Here is a 15,528-nt window from a genome sequence, read left to right as displayed (position 1 = left end):
TAAATTCATATAGGGAGTAGTGTCTTAAAGCCTTGTAATAAATGTGTTATTGTTCCAAACTAATTGAATTATACTCTATTTAGAACTTTAGATTATTCTGTATTTGAATTGATTAGTATTATGTTTTTACAACACAAATTTTGAGGCCTTGAAAACTCGAATGGTGATGAAAATATGAAAGAAAAAGCAAATAAAAAACAAATAAAAGTACGGTAAATATTAAATTACGTTCCACCATACTCTTAGGGCAACCATTATGAGTGAATTACCTGTGTACAGTCCCGTTTCAGAACTTGCTTATGGTGTCGCGAACTTAACCTTTGACTCATCCCTACATTAGAAACACACATCCTAACAACTACCTGTGTAATCCCAAGTCTATTCCCAAGATCGGTTTACGGGATCGAAACGTTAGTCTTGACCTATTTCTACACACAATAAAAGAGCTAACCACTCGTGCAGTCTTAAGTTCCTACTCAATACTTGTTTACAGAATCACGAGGTCGCCTTTAAGCCGTTTCTGCACTCCAAAGAATACTCGAGTAGTCTTTGAGGTTTTCGTGACACCGTTCACATTACTATTAAGCTTGTTAGGCCTTCTTAGTAATCCTTTTCGTTGAGGTTTACTAGGTTCTTAAGGCATCTAGGTGGTTTAGATCTCAACTCACGTTTCTAGGATGCTCAAGACCAGCTTCTCAAGGATAATTCAATATTTGGGGCTCTCAAGTCTAGACCTCTGATCGTCAAGAGTAAAGAAAACTCATTTCTAAACTCGTGATTCGAATCACTCCACAAGAGGATTGATCAATACCACTTGAATGACTCTAGCATGCAAGTTCTAAATACAATAATTTACAAAGAAAATCTTATCTCTCATCAAAGCTAAAAAAAATAGAAATTCTATTATTTTTTTTTTAATTCCAAGGTGTGATGTCTCTCATTAAAGAAAATCAAAGCAAAAAAAGGCTTTATATAGCCTTTACAATCTTAACCTACGTGGCACATAACTCCAAAATTAAATTGGCTATTCAATAAAAAATATCCATAATCTCTCTATTAAAATGATTAGTTAACAGTGGGTCACAATATACCTTTAACTCCTATATTAAAAACTAGCTTAAGTATGACAAACAAATATTTAAATTATAATTAAACAGTGCAATGAATGAAATGTGCTAATTAGTCACCCTTGGACTAGTTCCATAAATTCATGAGTTCATGAAATGCAACTTAAAATGCATCTAATGCATCTCTTTTTTGAAGCTCAACTTTGTACAACATATAAAAGAGGTCTCCAATGTCTTTTCGAATTTTCTTTGATGAGCCCACCATAGCTTGAATATAAGTGTATAAGGTTTGTTGTAGCTTCTTGGTTCCCGTCCTCGTAATTGGACCTTGAGGTATGGAAATTCCTTGGTTGTGGTTCATATCATTCTCCCCCTTTTGAGAAGGATTCGTCCTCGAATCCCAGCCATCACCTACATCAAAAGGACTCAAATCAACTACATTAAAAGTTGCACTAACACCATACTTACCTGGTAAATCAATTTTTTAAGCATTGTCGTTGTTACGCTCAAGAAGTTGAAAAGGTTCATCTCCTCGTGGTAAAAGCTTAGATTTTCTTTAAGTATGAAATCTTTCTTTTCGAAAATGCACCCAAACCCAATCTCCTGGCTTGAAGATGACAATCTTGCATCCTTTATTAATTCAGGTGGCAACCTTGGAATTTTGCTTCTCAATTTGTTCTTTTACTTGCTTGTGCAGTTTATGAACAAACTCAACCTTGGCATTTGCATTGCAATTCACAAACTCTTTTGATGGCATAGGTAACAAGTCAATGGGGTTAAAGGATTAAAGCCATAAATAATTTCAAAAGGTATGCATTCAGTAGTGCTATGAACAATCCTATTATGTGCAAATTTTATAAATGACAAGCAATCCTCCAAGTCTTAAGATTCTTATCAATAATAGCCCTAAGCATAGTAGTCATGGTTCTGTTAACAACTTCAATTTGTCTACCCGTTTGAGGATGACAAGTAGTTGAATATACTAGCTTAGTTCCTAACTTACCCCCATAAAACACGCCAAAAATGGCTTAAAAATTTTACATCACGATCACTAACAATGCTTTTAGGAATGTCATGAAATCGTACAACTTCCCTAAAGAACAAGTCAGCAATATGTTTTGCATCATCAATTTTGTGACAAGGAATAAAATGAGTCATTTTACTAAATCGATCAACCACAACAAATATGGTATCATAACCTTTCCTAGTCCTAGGTAAACCTAAAATAAAATTCATTGATATATCAATCCAAGGACCTTTAGGAACATGTAATGCGTATAAACCATGTGGTTGAAGCCTAGACTTAGCTTGTGTACATGCTATGCAACAAGCACAAACTTTATTAACATCATGTATCATTTTAGGCCAAAAAAATGTTCAGAGAGCATATCTAAGATTTAGAAACTCCATGGTGTGCCATTAAACCACCTCCATGAGCTTCCCTCACAAGTAGCTCACGTATGGAATAAGATGGTATGCAAAGTTTTCCTTTCGGAACAAAAATCCATCTAACAAAAAGTAATTATTCACAATGAGTCATTTTTCACAAGATTCAACAAAAGGAGCAAAGAACATGTTATGTTGATACAACTCCTTTATGTGTTCAAAACCCAACAACTTAGCATTCAAAGTATTGAGGAGGACATACCTCCGTGATAAAGCATCTGCAATAATGTTCTCCTTACCTTGTTTATATTTGATGACGTAAGGGAATGTTTCAATAAATTCCAACCACTTAGCATGTTGTCTACTGAATTTGTTCTGTGCTCTCAAATGCTTTAAACTTTCATGATCCGTATAAATAACGAACTCCTTAGGCCAAAGATAATGTTGCCATGTTTGCAATGCACAAACCAAAGCATAAAGCTCTTTGTAATAAGTTGGATACCTCAAAGATGCACCAGTCAACGTCTCACTAAAGAATATTAAAGGTCTTTGGTTTTGCATTAATACAACACCTATCCCTACTCTACTAGCATCACATTCAATTTTAAAAGTTGACTCAAAATTAGGTAATGCAAGCAAAGGAGCAGAACTCAATTTTTCTTTCAAAGTGTTAAAAGCAGGTTTTTGATCTTTTTCCCATATAAAGGATACATTTTACTTATCAAGTTCATTCAAGGGTGAAGCAATTGTACTAAAATTCTTAACGAACCTTTGGTAGAAACTTGCAAGACCATCAAAACTTCTTACCTCACTTATACTTTGAGATGTAGGCCCATCTTTTATAGCCTTCACTTTTTCCTCATCAACCTCAACATCATTACATGAAACTACAAACCAAGAAAGTTAACTTTTTCCATGCAAAAGCTACATTTCTTTAAATTTACATACAAATATTCATTTCTTAAAGTAGTCAAAACATTGCGTACATGGGTAATATGATCATCTAAATATTTAGAGTAAATAAGGATGTCATCAAAATAAACAACTACAAACTTACCTAAGTATTCTCGTAGGACATGGTTCATTAGTCTCATGAATGTACTAGGTGCATTAGTTAATCCAAAAGGCATAACCAACTATTCATAAAGACCATACTTGGTTTTAAAAGTTGTTTTCCACTCATCCGTAATATACATGCGAACTTGATGATAACCAGATTTTAAATGAATCTTAGTAAAAAGATGACATCGATGCAACTCATCAAGCATATCATCTAATCTAGGAATTGGATGCCTATACTTTATAGTTATCTTGTTTATAGTCCTACAATCAACATACATACGCCAAGAATTATCTTAATTAGGTACAAAAATAACTAGAACAGAACAAAGACTCAAACTTTCACGTACATACCCTTTTGCAAGGAGTTCACTTACTTTCCTTTGTATCTCTTCGGCCTCCTTTGGATTAGTCCTATATGCTGGTCGGTTTGGTGGGTGCGCCAGGAATGAAGTTAATCATGTGTTCAATCCCTCTAAGTGGTGGCAAACTACTAGGCATCTCCTCGGAGAATAAATCTTCAAACTCTTGCAAAAGCACAACAAAATTACTAGGCAAAGAAGAATTAAGCCTGTTAGTAAAGTAACAAAGCCCCTTGCACATAAGTACAAGAATAGTGCGGTTAGAGAGTAAAACATTCCTAGCCTCACTTGATCAAAACATACAAGCTTACAGATTTGGCTTTTCTCTTTTTTTTCTCCAGGCTGAGCGCTACTCTCTTGCTTTTCACTCAAGCTCTTTTTTTCACTTGATTCTTTTTTAATCTCTGCTTTTGCATCAGCCTCTTGCCTTTTCTTTTCAAGTTTGCAATGATTAATAAATACATATTTTAGAGACAAGGGAACAAAAGTAGTTTTTTTACCATTGTGAGTAAAAGAGTATCGATTTACAGACCCATCATACATTACCCGACGATCAAATTGTCAAGGCCTCCCCAGTAGTAAATCTCCAACATGCATGGATACAATATCACATAAAACATCATCAACATATTTTCAAATAGTAAAAGAAACAAGACCTTGTTGAGTTACCCGTACTTCCCCACGATTACTGAACCACTGAAGCTTGTAGGGTCTTCGATGTGGTTGTGTCTTTAAATTAAGTCTTTTGACCAAAATGGAACTCACAACATTGGTGCAACTACCGCTATCAATGACAACACTACAAGGTACTGATTGAACAAGACACTGAGTTTGAAATAAGTTCTCTCGTTGGTCTAGGCCCTCCTCCTTAATGTGGGTTTTTAGAGCTGTCGAGTAACCAAAGATATATGTGTAGGGTCCTCTTCACTAAACTCCTCACTCTCATCATTTTCCTCATTTATGTAGTCATGTGCCTCATCATCCCTAACAATTTCTCCCTCCTTGATGGTCATAATTCTTGCATTTGGGCAATCTCTATTACAGTGTATTACCCCTTGAAATCTCCAACACTTTAAATCCCTATTTCAAACATTTGTGTCGTCATGTGCCTCGTCATCCGTAACAATTTCTCCCTCCTTGATGGTCATAATTCTGGCATTTGGGCAATCTCTACTATAATGTACTACCCCTTGAAATCTCAAACGACAGAGAAAAGGATTGATCAAATTCTATTGATTCTGACTCATAGTGAGAATTTCTCAAAGAATGACCCTCGTAACCCTATTCAGTCAGTCAAAGAGGAAAAGAGAGTGAGAGTAACCCTGCATTGGACTGAATTCGACTTAACTATTGAACCTGACCGACCCGGACCCGGAACAAAGAAAGCTGAAACGAATCATTAGACTGGTTATCAAATGATTGAACAACCGGGAGTAATTGACTTACGAGACTTAGTGGACATTCATCTTTAGCAGAAAGACGGACATTCCTTGCTCATTATTAGATAATCACTTATTCACAAACCTCGTGTGTGGCTAATAGTTTGTTTGTTTGAATTTTCCATCTCATGGAAAACCTTTTTCCCTCCGCTTAGCCCTATCCCCGGGGTATTTTAGTGATAGGTTCTATAGGAATGGGACGATCCATCCTATTTGGTAAAATACCTAGCGACAAACTCCTATCTTCCTTTCATTACAGGTATTTCTGAAAAGGTTCCTGGATAACAAGCCGAGCCTAAGGGTTTGATTATTGATGATAGTGGCGATATTGATGATAGTGACGATATCGATCGTGACCTTGAGGCTGGAGCTTCTAAGATGAATGCACTGTGGATATGATGCCGTAAATAGCCCTATTTTATATCACCCTGAAATTAGAATTAGCAAAAGCAATGTCTCCTTGCCTAATATGGATTCCAAAGATGAATGATCTGGATGTGAATGAGTCGAATTAATTATCCCTTCCTTGATCTATTAGTGAACTATCTCTCCAGGGATTGTGAAAGATGTTCCACCCACAGAATCTTTCGACTGGAACGAGAATCTCGATAACCTAAACAAAAATGCAGAAGTGAGCCTAGTCCTCTCTCCCCCTTTTTTAGCCAACACCATCCCCATTCATTTTTCACCTTGAATGAGAAAGCAAAAAAATAGAAGATAAATAGAAGGAAAGGAGATCAGAAAGATACGTGACTTGACTCTCTTATAGGTCGGATGTTTCGGTGAACAGTAAGCAGTGGATCTCCCCTGATTTTGGGAAAGCTGGTGGCCGCATGTGAATTCTCTTTCAAGGCAAGGGGCCTGATCAATATTCTTGTTTACTCTGATCCGGTCGAGGTGGTTTTTGTTTACCAGCGCGTAGGTGGTCTAAGTTCCTATGACCGAGTCTTTTTGACCCTTGTGAACATCTTTTCTTAATGTATTAAAGAGGGCCTCTCTAACCGGTGAAAAGTGGTGGGTGTCCACTAACGGCCATTCCTTGGCTCGGCTCTGATAATGCAATTCTGGGAGGAGTCGGTAGTTTGGCACTGGATCCCTTCGGACCTGGAGAACGTGGGACGCTGGGTCGGGGTTTGGTGAACCAACTGTCCTCTCCTTTACAGTCTCGCTGCTTCTCTCCTATTTATTCTTTATAGAGGTAAATAAATAGGTGTTTTCATCTATCGTCCTGGAATGATTGAACAAGGTAAAGCGTCTTCGCTCCTCTCCTGTCCTTTACAGTCGAGTGTCTTCGCTCCTCTAGTTTCAGTGTCGGCCCCTTTTTCGTTGCCTAGATTACACCTTTGGAATACCCGTGAAGGGAATTTTGCTCTACTTCCCTCAATCTTCACTTTACGCCACGCCGACTGCCCTTTCGTCATAAGGCATGGAATTAGACCAAGGAGAATCTCCATAGGAACTAGTCCCTCTGATTTCGCACGTAGGAGATCGAGACACTGCCCCAGGGCTATGGACAAGTAGATCGATCGCCCTATCTCGACAACTAGATGGAGGGTCTGACCTTGTATATATGTACTTTGATTTTGTTCCCCCCGTAAGATCAATATCACAACCAATATTCTCAGAAAGGGGATTTTTAGATATCGGTAGTTGTCCGGTCGTACCCAAACAGTAAGATTCCAGAGGAAAATGCACCCAAGATCAAATATTTCGAGCCGGCTTCTGTGGAAAATTCAGACTTTCTTTTGGATGTTGCCATCACATAAAAACTTAAACTTTGAGGCTCAATAGCTAAATACATGGAAATTGAATTATGAGTCGAGATCATAAAGAGCATACTGCGAGTAGGAACTGGAATTAATACAATGAATTCAAAAGCATCAACCCTCTCTTGTTCGAAAGAATCGAAACACATCGAATTGGTACCAGCCGTACTTAATAACAGAAGGATTTGACAGAAATATATCAATTGTCCCTCCTAAAAAGATTATTCCAGAATAAATGGGCAATAGTTAGGAGAGGTGCGCCAGCGGCAAGCAGAAGCAAGGTTATTAGATACCTCAGGAAAGCCCGGCCAGAACCACACGTGCAAGTTTTCCTGCATGTGGCTCGTCCGTGATAACTTCTTCAGATATGCGTGAACTAGCGGACCGATCACTCAGTGTTGATGCTCCCTACAGCATGAGCGAACCTTTTCAGAACTGCTTAGGAATGGGGGCCACGAGACCAGCCCGAATCCAGCCAGGTTCTCTTTCTTCTCATCTACCCTTCCCAACAATTGTACCATGTCTTGGGGCTTGGCTTTACGAGAGAAAGCCCGCAAAAAAGTCTCTCTTCCCTCTCTTGTCCTGGATCATATTCAGGTGTGTCCACAGAAGAGGAAATCACAATGCATCTTGCTCAGCAGGCGTAGCTTGGAGTGGGAGTGTATGTAGTAGGGTGGGTAATAAGGTAAGGAGGCCACCAGAGAGGAAGCCAAACGACCTATTAAGCGCAGCTAAGCTAGGAGAAAGCCAGGTGCTGGAGGTAAGCTCTATTCGGGCTGGAGCATAGGCTATCTCGAGATCTCAATTGCCTATCCTGTGTTCGAGAAGGTCCCGCAGTTCCTGGGCAGCACCTCGAGGTTTGTTTCTTGTCTTACATGAGACTCGAGATATTCCTCACTCCATGGCATGGCACCTTTCGCTCATCCATTCTGCCCGTGCAAATGCCCTTTTTCTTTCATTATCATCTACCGCCCTTTCTTTCCTCCTGGCTATTCATGCATGAGGCTCGTCGTATGTATGCTCGACTTCGTTTTCCGGTGCTATAGGTAGGAGTACATTATGGCAGGATCAGTCACCGAGGCCAACACCCCTCCTCCAAGAAGAACTGTGCTATGCCCCCCCGATCCCTATAGATGGAAGGAGCTGCCTGGTGATCCCTAGGTTGCAGCACGTCTGGTCGTTAACTCCTCGCGCTGCTGCCACCATTTCTAGGACCGACCGACGCCTCACCTGCACAAGTACCTACGTAGTGTAGTGCCAGTGGCACATTCAACATAGCGTTCGGACTCATGTGCCTTCCAGAACCAGGGGTCTTCGAGCCTACTGCGTATGATTAGCCAGCCTTGCGGTGGCAAAAGGATTAGAGGTCCCCCCATGCTACGGTTCCCTGCGGCCTGAACCTGGTGCCACATTAGGTTAGGGAGTTTGGCGATAATAGCTCCTCTGCGTCCCCGCGCTGCCCTCCTAAGCGCGCAACACTAAGTAATCCAAGTCAACCCACATTACTGACTAACGGTGGATAATCATATTTCTTAAAGGTACTAAATACAACTCCATCAATGAGCAAAATGAAAGTTCCATTAATGATAAAGGTCTCTGGGGAAACTGCTAAAAAAAGATTGAACATGTGGGTGGAAGGATCGCTTTAAATCCCTATACTTTTCTACTTTTTCTTTCCGTGCTCTAGAACTCTCACCTTTTTCAAATTTAGCTTGAGGCTAAAATCTCCCACCCTTTAAAGAACATTAGATCGAACATTAGACTTTTCTACTTTTTCTTTCCGTGCTCTAGAACTCTCACTTTTTTCAAATTTAGCTTGAGGCTAAAATCTCCCACCCTTTAAATCCCTATTTCGAACATTAGACTTTTCTACTTTTTCTTTCCGTGCTCTAGAACTCTCACCTTTTTCAAATTTAGCTTGAAGCTTCTCATTAATCTCTTGATTTTTGCAATGTGCAACAACTCCTCCATATCAAAACACTTCTTCATGGACTCTTTGAACTCGACCATGAATGAATTGGTGCTTCAAGATTTCTTCTCCTTTTGCAATGTGCAACAACTCCTATCAAAACACTTCTGCATGGACTCTTTGCACTCATACCATGAATGAATTGGTGCTTCAAGATTTCTTCTCCTACTTGGTGCTTCAAGATTTCTTCTCCTTTTGCAATGTGCAACAACTCCTATCAAAACACTTCTGCATGGACTCTTTGCACTCATACCATGAATGAATTGGTGCTTCAAGATTTCTTCTCCTACTTGACAATTTCTTCTCCCTCCTACACCGATCCATTATGATACAATCGCTTTTTGTCTCACAATAATATGAGTTTTCAAAAGTGGGATTTGAACCCAAGCTATGATACAATCGCTTTTTGTCTCACAATAATATGAGTTTTCAAAAGTGAGATTTGAACCCAAGCCCTCTTACAAGTACTAGAACTTAAGTCTAGCACCTTAGACAACTCGGCCATCTTGACTGCTTATTGTGCATTTCAGGATTGGTTTAAGAGGGAATTTCGCATTCTGTATATGGGTGTGTAAACGTCTCCCAAGTAGATGCATTTTAAAACTGTGAGGCTGACGACGATACGTAACAGATTAAAATAGATAATATCTACTAGCTGTTGGAGAGAGGAAGGAAACAATCCTAATAAGGGTGTGAAAACCTCTCCCTAATAGGCGCGTTATAAAATTGTGAGGCTGATGGCAATACCCAAATACAAAAATGGACAATGTATGCTAGCAGTGGCCTTGGACTTTTACAAATGACATCAGAGCTAGTCACTAGGCGATGTGCCAGTGAGGACACTTAGCACTCAGAAGAGATCAATAGTGAGATCCCACATCGATTAGAGAGGTGAAGAAACATTTCTTATAAGAATCTAAAAACCTCTCCCTAGTAGATGCGGTTTAAAACCGTGAGAGAGATACCAAGACGTAACGAACGAAAGTAGACAATATCAACAAATAGTGGTCTTGGATTGTAACAAAATGATTGGTTGGAATAGCTCAGTCAGTTAGAGCGTGTGGACCTTATAACCACAAGGTCAAAGGTTCAAGCCCACCTTCTAGCGATGTGAATGAAGCAAAATCGTGTTTATTGCTTCTTCTCCCTAGGACAAATTTTTAGTCGATAAACACTGGTGAGTTCGATCTTATCATTTGGTAAATAATGATTCTTTTGACCCGAGCCCATCATCAATCACATAATGGTAGTAGATATTATCCACTTTGGCTCGCTTTGCCTAACAATAATATGGATGTCAAAAGTGGGATTTGAGAACCCACACCCTCTTACAAGGACAAGAACTAGAGTCTGGCGCCTTAGACCACTCGGCCATCCTGATTGCTTATTGTGCATTCCAGGATTGGTTTGAGAGGGGATTTAGCATTCCGTATATGTGTGTGTAAACGTCTCCCTAGTAGACGCGTTTTACAACTATGAGGCTGACGACGATACGTAACGGATTAAAATAGATAATATCTACTAGCTGTTGGAGAGAGGAAGGAAACAATCTTAATAAGGGTGTAAAAACCTCTCCCTAATAGGCGCGTTTTAAAACTGTGAGGCTGATGGCAATACCCAATGACGAAATGATATCAGAGCTACTCAGTAGGCGATGTGCTAGTGAGGACACTTGGCCCTCAGAAGGGGTCGATAGTGAGATCCCACATCGATTAGAGAGGTGAAAGAACATTTCTTATAAGGATCTGAAAACCTCTCCCTAGTGGATGCGGTTTAAAACCGTGAGAGAGATACCGAGACGTAACGAACGAAAGTAGACAATATCAACGAACAGTGGTCTTGGATTGTAACAAAATGACTGGCTGGAATAGCTTAGTTGGTTAGAGCGTGTGGCTCTTAACCACAAGGTCGAAGGTTCAAGCCCACCTTCTAGCGATGTGAATGAAGCACACCTTATAATCGTGTTTATTGCTTCTTCTCCCTTAGTCGATAAACACTAGTGAGTTCAATTGATATCCACAATGGTACAAAAAGTTGAAATGTACGAAGGTACAAACCACAATGGTACAAAGGTCCTTACCAAGTTCTTATCATTTGGTAAATAATGATTCTTTTGACCCAAGCCCATCATCAATCACATAATTGTAGTCGATATTATCCACTTTGCTCGCAGTGGCTCGCGTTTTGCATAACAATAATATGGATGTCAAAAGTAGGATTTGAACCCACACCCTCTTTCGAGGACCAAAGCTTGAGTTTGACTCATTAGACCACTCGGCCATCCTGACTGCTAATTGTGCATTCCAGAATTAGTTTGAGAGGGGTTTTAGCATTCCGTATATGTGTGTGTAAACGTCTTAGACGCGTTTTACAACTATGAGTCTAACGACGATACGTAACGGATTAACATAGATAATATCTACTAGCTGTTGGAGAGAGGAAGGAAACAAAATTAATAAGGGTGCGAAAACCTCTCCTTAATAGGCGCGTTTTAAAACTGTGAGGCTGATGGCAATACCTAATGATGAAAATGGACAATGTCTGCTAGCAGTGGGCTTGGACTTTTACAAATGATATCAGAGCTACTCAGTAGGCGATGTGCTAGTGAGGACACTTGGCCCTCAGAAGGGGTCGATAGTGAGATCCCACATCGATTAGAGAGGTGAAAGAACATTTCTTATTAGTTTGAGAGGGGTTTTAGCATTCCGTATATGTGTGTGTAAACGTCTTAGACGCGTTTTACAACTATGAGTCTGACGACGATACGTAACGGATTAAAATAGATAATATCTACTAGCTGTTGGAGAGAGGAAGGAAACAAAATTAATAAGGGTGCGAAAACCTCTCCTTAATAGGCGCGTTTTAAAACTGTGAGGCTGATGGCAATACCCAATGATGAAAATGGACAATGTCTGCTAGCAGTGGGCTTGGACTTTTACAAATGATATCAGAGCTACTCAGTAGGCGATGTGCTAGTGAGGACACTTGGCCCTCAGAAGGGGTCGATAGTGAGATCCCACATCGATTAGAGAGGTGAAAGAACATTTCTTATAAGGATCTGAAAACCTCTCCCTAGTGGATGCGGTTTAAAATCGTGAGAGAGATACCGAGACGTAACGAACGAAAGAAGACAATATCAACGAATAGTGGTCTTGGATTGTAACAAAATGATTGGCTGGAATAACTCAGTTGGTTAGAGCGTGTGGCTGTTAACCACAAGGTCGAAGGTTCAAGGCCCACCTTTTAGCGATGTGAATGAAGCACACCTTATAATCGTGTTTTATTCCTTCTTCTCCCTAGGACAAATTTTTAGTCATATCCACAATCGTACAAAGTTCCATTTCTTAACTTTCAAAAGTTGAAATGTACGAAGTTATTATCATTTGGTAAATAATGATTCTTCAATCACATAATGGTATTAGATATTATCCACTCTGGCTCGCATTTTGCCTAACAATAATATAGATGTCAGAAGTCGGATTTGAACCCAACCACTCGGCCATCCTGACTGCTTATTGTGCATTCCAGGATTTGTTTGGGAGGGGATTTAGCATTCCGTATATGTGTGTGTAAACGTCTCCCTAGTAGACGCGTTTTACAACTGTGAGGCTGACGACTATACGTAACGTTTTAAAATAGATAATATCTACTAGCTGTTGGAGAGAGGAAGAAAACAATCTTAATAAGGGTGCGAAAACCTCTCCCTAATAGGCGCATTTTAAAACTGTGAGGCTGATGGCAATACCCAATGAAAAAAATGGACAATGTCTGCTAGCAGTGGCCTTGGACTTTTAGAAATGATATAAGAGCTTCTCAGTAGGCGATGTGCTAGTGAGTGTTAGGATCGATACAAGTTGTTAGCTCTGATACCAATTGTTAGGATCGCACAACAACGCACACACTCGATCTAAATGAACAACAAAGAATGGGATAGTGAAAATTGCGAGGAGAACTCTGGCTAAAAGAATTTTTTTTTATTGTTGACTTCAGGTTACAACAAGAGAGTACAGAGAATAGAAAAGTACATTTTCAAAGCTCTACCGGACCAGATATATATATGGTATAGTTTACTATATATAGCTTTACCAGATTTAGCCATCTACTATATATAGCTATTTACCATATATAGCTTTACCGAATATAGCTTTACCAAATATAGCTTTACCGGATATAACCGTTGACCAAGCTATAAATAAGTATCAGGCTCCATAACCTAACAATTCTACCACTTGGAGACTGATCTAGTCAACTAAGAATTTCACTCTCAAACGACCATGAGCATCTTCACTGCACCATACCAATTGAGGTTTTGCACAACCTCAATATTCCAACATCAACACATTTTGTCAACATGTTTGCTGGATTCTTTGCACCCTCTATCTTCTCAAAACACATCACCATCTTCAACTAACCTCCGAGTGAAATGGCATCGCCTTTTGTGTTTTGAATGATAGACCGGGTTCCTCGCCAACAGCATGAGTCTCAGGAGTTTCTTGAGTATCTGCTACAACATCACTATGTGAATCTTTTAGCAACTCAACCTCAACTCCCACTTGCTTCACCTCTGGTTTCTCAGCAAGAGTCTCAGGAGTTTCTTGAGTATCCGCTACAACATCACTCTGTGAATCTTTGAGCAACTCAACCTCAACTCCCACTTGCTTCACCTCTGGTGTTTCAGCAAGGGTCTCAGAAGTTTCTTGAGTATCCGCTACAACATCGCTCTGTGAATCTTTGAGCAACTCAACCTCAACTCCCACTTGCTTCACCTCTGGTTTCTCAACAAGAGTCTCAGGAGTTTCGTGAGTATCCGCTACAACATCACTCTGTGAATCTTTGAGCAACTCAACATCAACTCCCACTTGCTTCACCTTTGGTGTTTTAGCAAGAGTCTTCCGGCCCATGCAACCTCCTCTGGAGTTTCAGCGACGCTTCCAGCCGACGCAACCCCCTCTGGAGTTTCAGCGACGCTTTCGGTCGACGCAACCCCCTCTGGAGTTTCAGCGACGCTTCCAGCCGACACAACCCCCTCTGGAGTTTCAGCGACGCTTCTGGCCGACACAACCCCCTCTGGTGTTTCAGCGATGCTTCCGGTCGACACAACCCCCTCTGGAGTTTCAGCGACGCTTCCGGCCGACACAACCCCCTCTGGAGTTTCAGCGATGCTGCTTCTGGCCGACGCAACTTCCTCTGGAGTTTTAGCGACGCTTCCGGCCGACACAACCCCCTCTGGAGTTTCAGCGACGCTTTCGGTACTTTTCTTCAATTCTCTAACAGTCTTTGTGAAGCTAACTCGTTTATGTTTGCTCATAACGCAGTTCTCACAAGGACTCATAACAATCTCCGCATCAAATACACCTTGTTCATAGCCGACGATTTTTCATACATATTTGACAGCGCCTTCATTAGATCTGACGTTGTCTTCTCCTTGATGATGTTAAACGCCACGTTTCTGGATAGCGTCAACCAGATCATCCCTAAGGCTTGTCGATCCTTGAGCTTCCACTGTTCCGTGGTCATGGTATCCGGCTTCACCCCCAACAAAGGTTCGTGAAGATCTTTCTGGTCAGATAATCTTCAATCTGCATTTTCCAGAAATCGAAATCGAATCCATCGAACTTCTCAATTCCAATCTTTGAACTTTCCATCTTCACAGATCGTGGTGAGTTTCGCCTGACTCTAACTTCCGCCTGGCTCTGGTTTCCGCCTGGCTCTGGCTTCCGCCTGGCTCTGACTTCCGCCTGGCTCTGATACCAGTTGTTAGGATCGATACTAGTTGTTAGCTATGATACCAATTGTTAGGATCGCACAACAACGCACACGCTCGATCTAGATGAACAACAAAGAATGAGATAGTGAAAATTGCAAGGAGAACTCTAGCTAAAAGGATTTTTTTTTTATTGATGACTTCAGGTTACAACAAGAGAGAGTACAAAGAATAGAAAAGTACATTTTCAAAGCTCTACCGGATCAGATATATATATGGTATAGTTTACTATATATAGCTTTACCAGATTTAGCCATCTACTATATATAGCTATTTATCATATATAGCTTTACGGATATAACCGTTGACCAAGCTATAAATTAGTATCAGGCTTCATAACCTAACAGTGAGGACACTTGGCCCTCAGAAGGGGTCGATAGTGAGATCCCAATGAGATCCCACATCGAGTAGAGAGGTGAAAGAACATTTCTTATAAGGATCTGAAAACCTCTCCATAGTGGATGCGGTTTAAAACCGTGAGAGAGATACCGAGACGTAACGAACGAAAGAAGACAATATCAACGAATAGTGGTCTTGGATTGTAACAAAATGACTGGCTGGAATAGCTCAGTTGGTTAAAGCATGTGGCTGTTGATCACAAGGTTGAAGGTTCAAGCCCACCTTTTAGCATTATGAATGAAGTTAACCACAAGGTCGAAGGTTCAAGCACACCTTATAATCGTGTTTATTGCTTCTTCTATCAAACACTAGTGATG

General features: G+C 40.3%; 1 non-coding gene across 1 annotated transcript; it reads left to right on the top strand.

The window, feature by feature from the left end:
- Positions 1 to 10,909: 10,909 nt before the first annotated feature.
- Positions 10,910 to 10,983, top strand: TRNAK-CUU (transfer RNA lysine (anticodon CUU)). The gene has a single exon. It is a non-coding gene; the product is annotated as a tRNA-Lys (tRNA).
- The last annotated feature ends 4,545 nt before the right edge of the window (positions 10,984 to 15,528 follow it).

The sequence above is a fragment of the Cucurbita pepo genome, chromosome 16 (assembly GCF_057944985.1).
Source record: "Cucurbita pepo subsp. pepo isolate OVF chromosome 16, ASM5794498v1, whole genome shotgun sequence".
Classification (NCBI taxonomy): Eukaryota; Viridiplantae; Streptophyta; class Magnoliopsida; order Cucurbitales; family Cucurbitaceae; genus Cucurbita; species Cucurbita pepo.
This window is presented reverse-complemented; position numbering and strand designations above follow the sequence as displayed.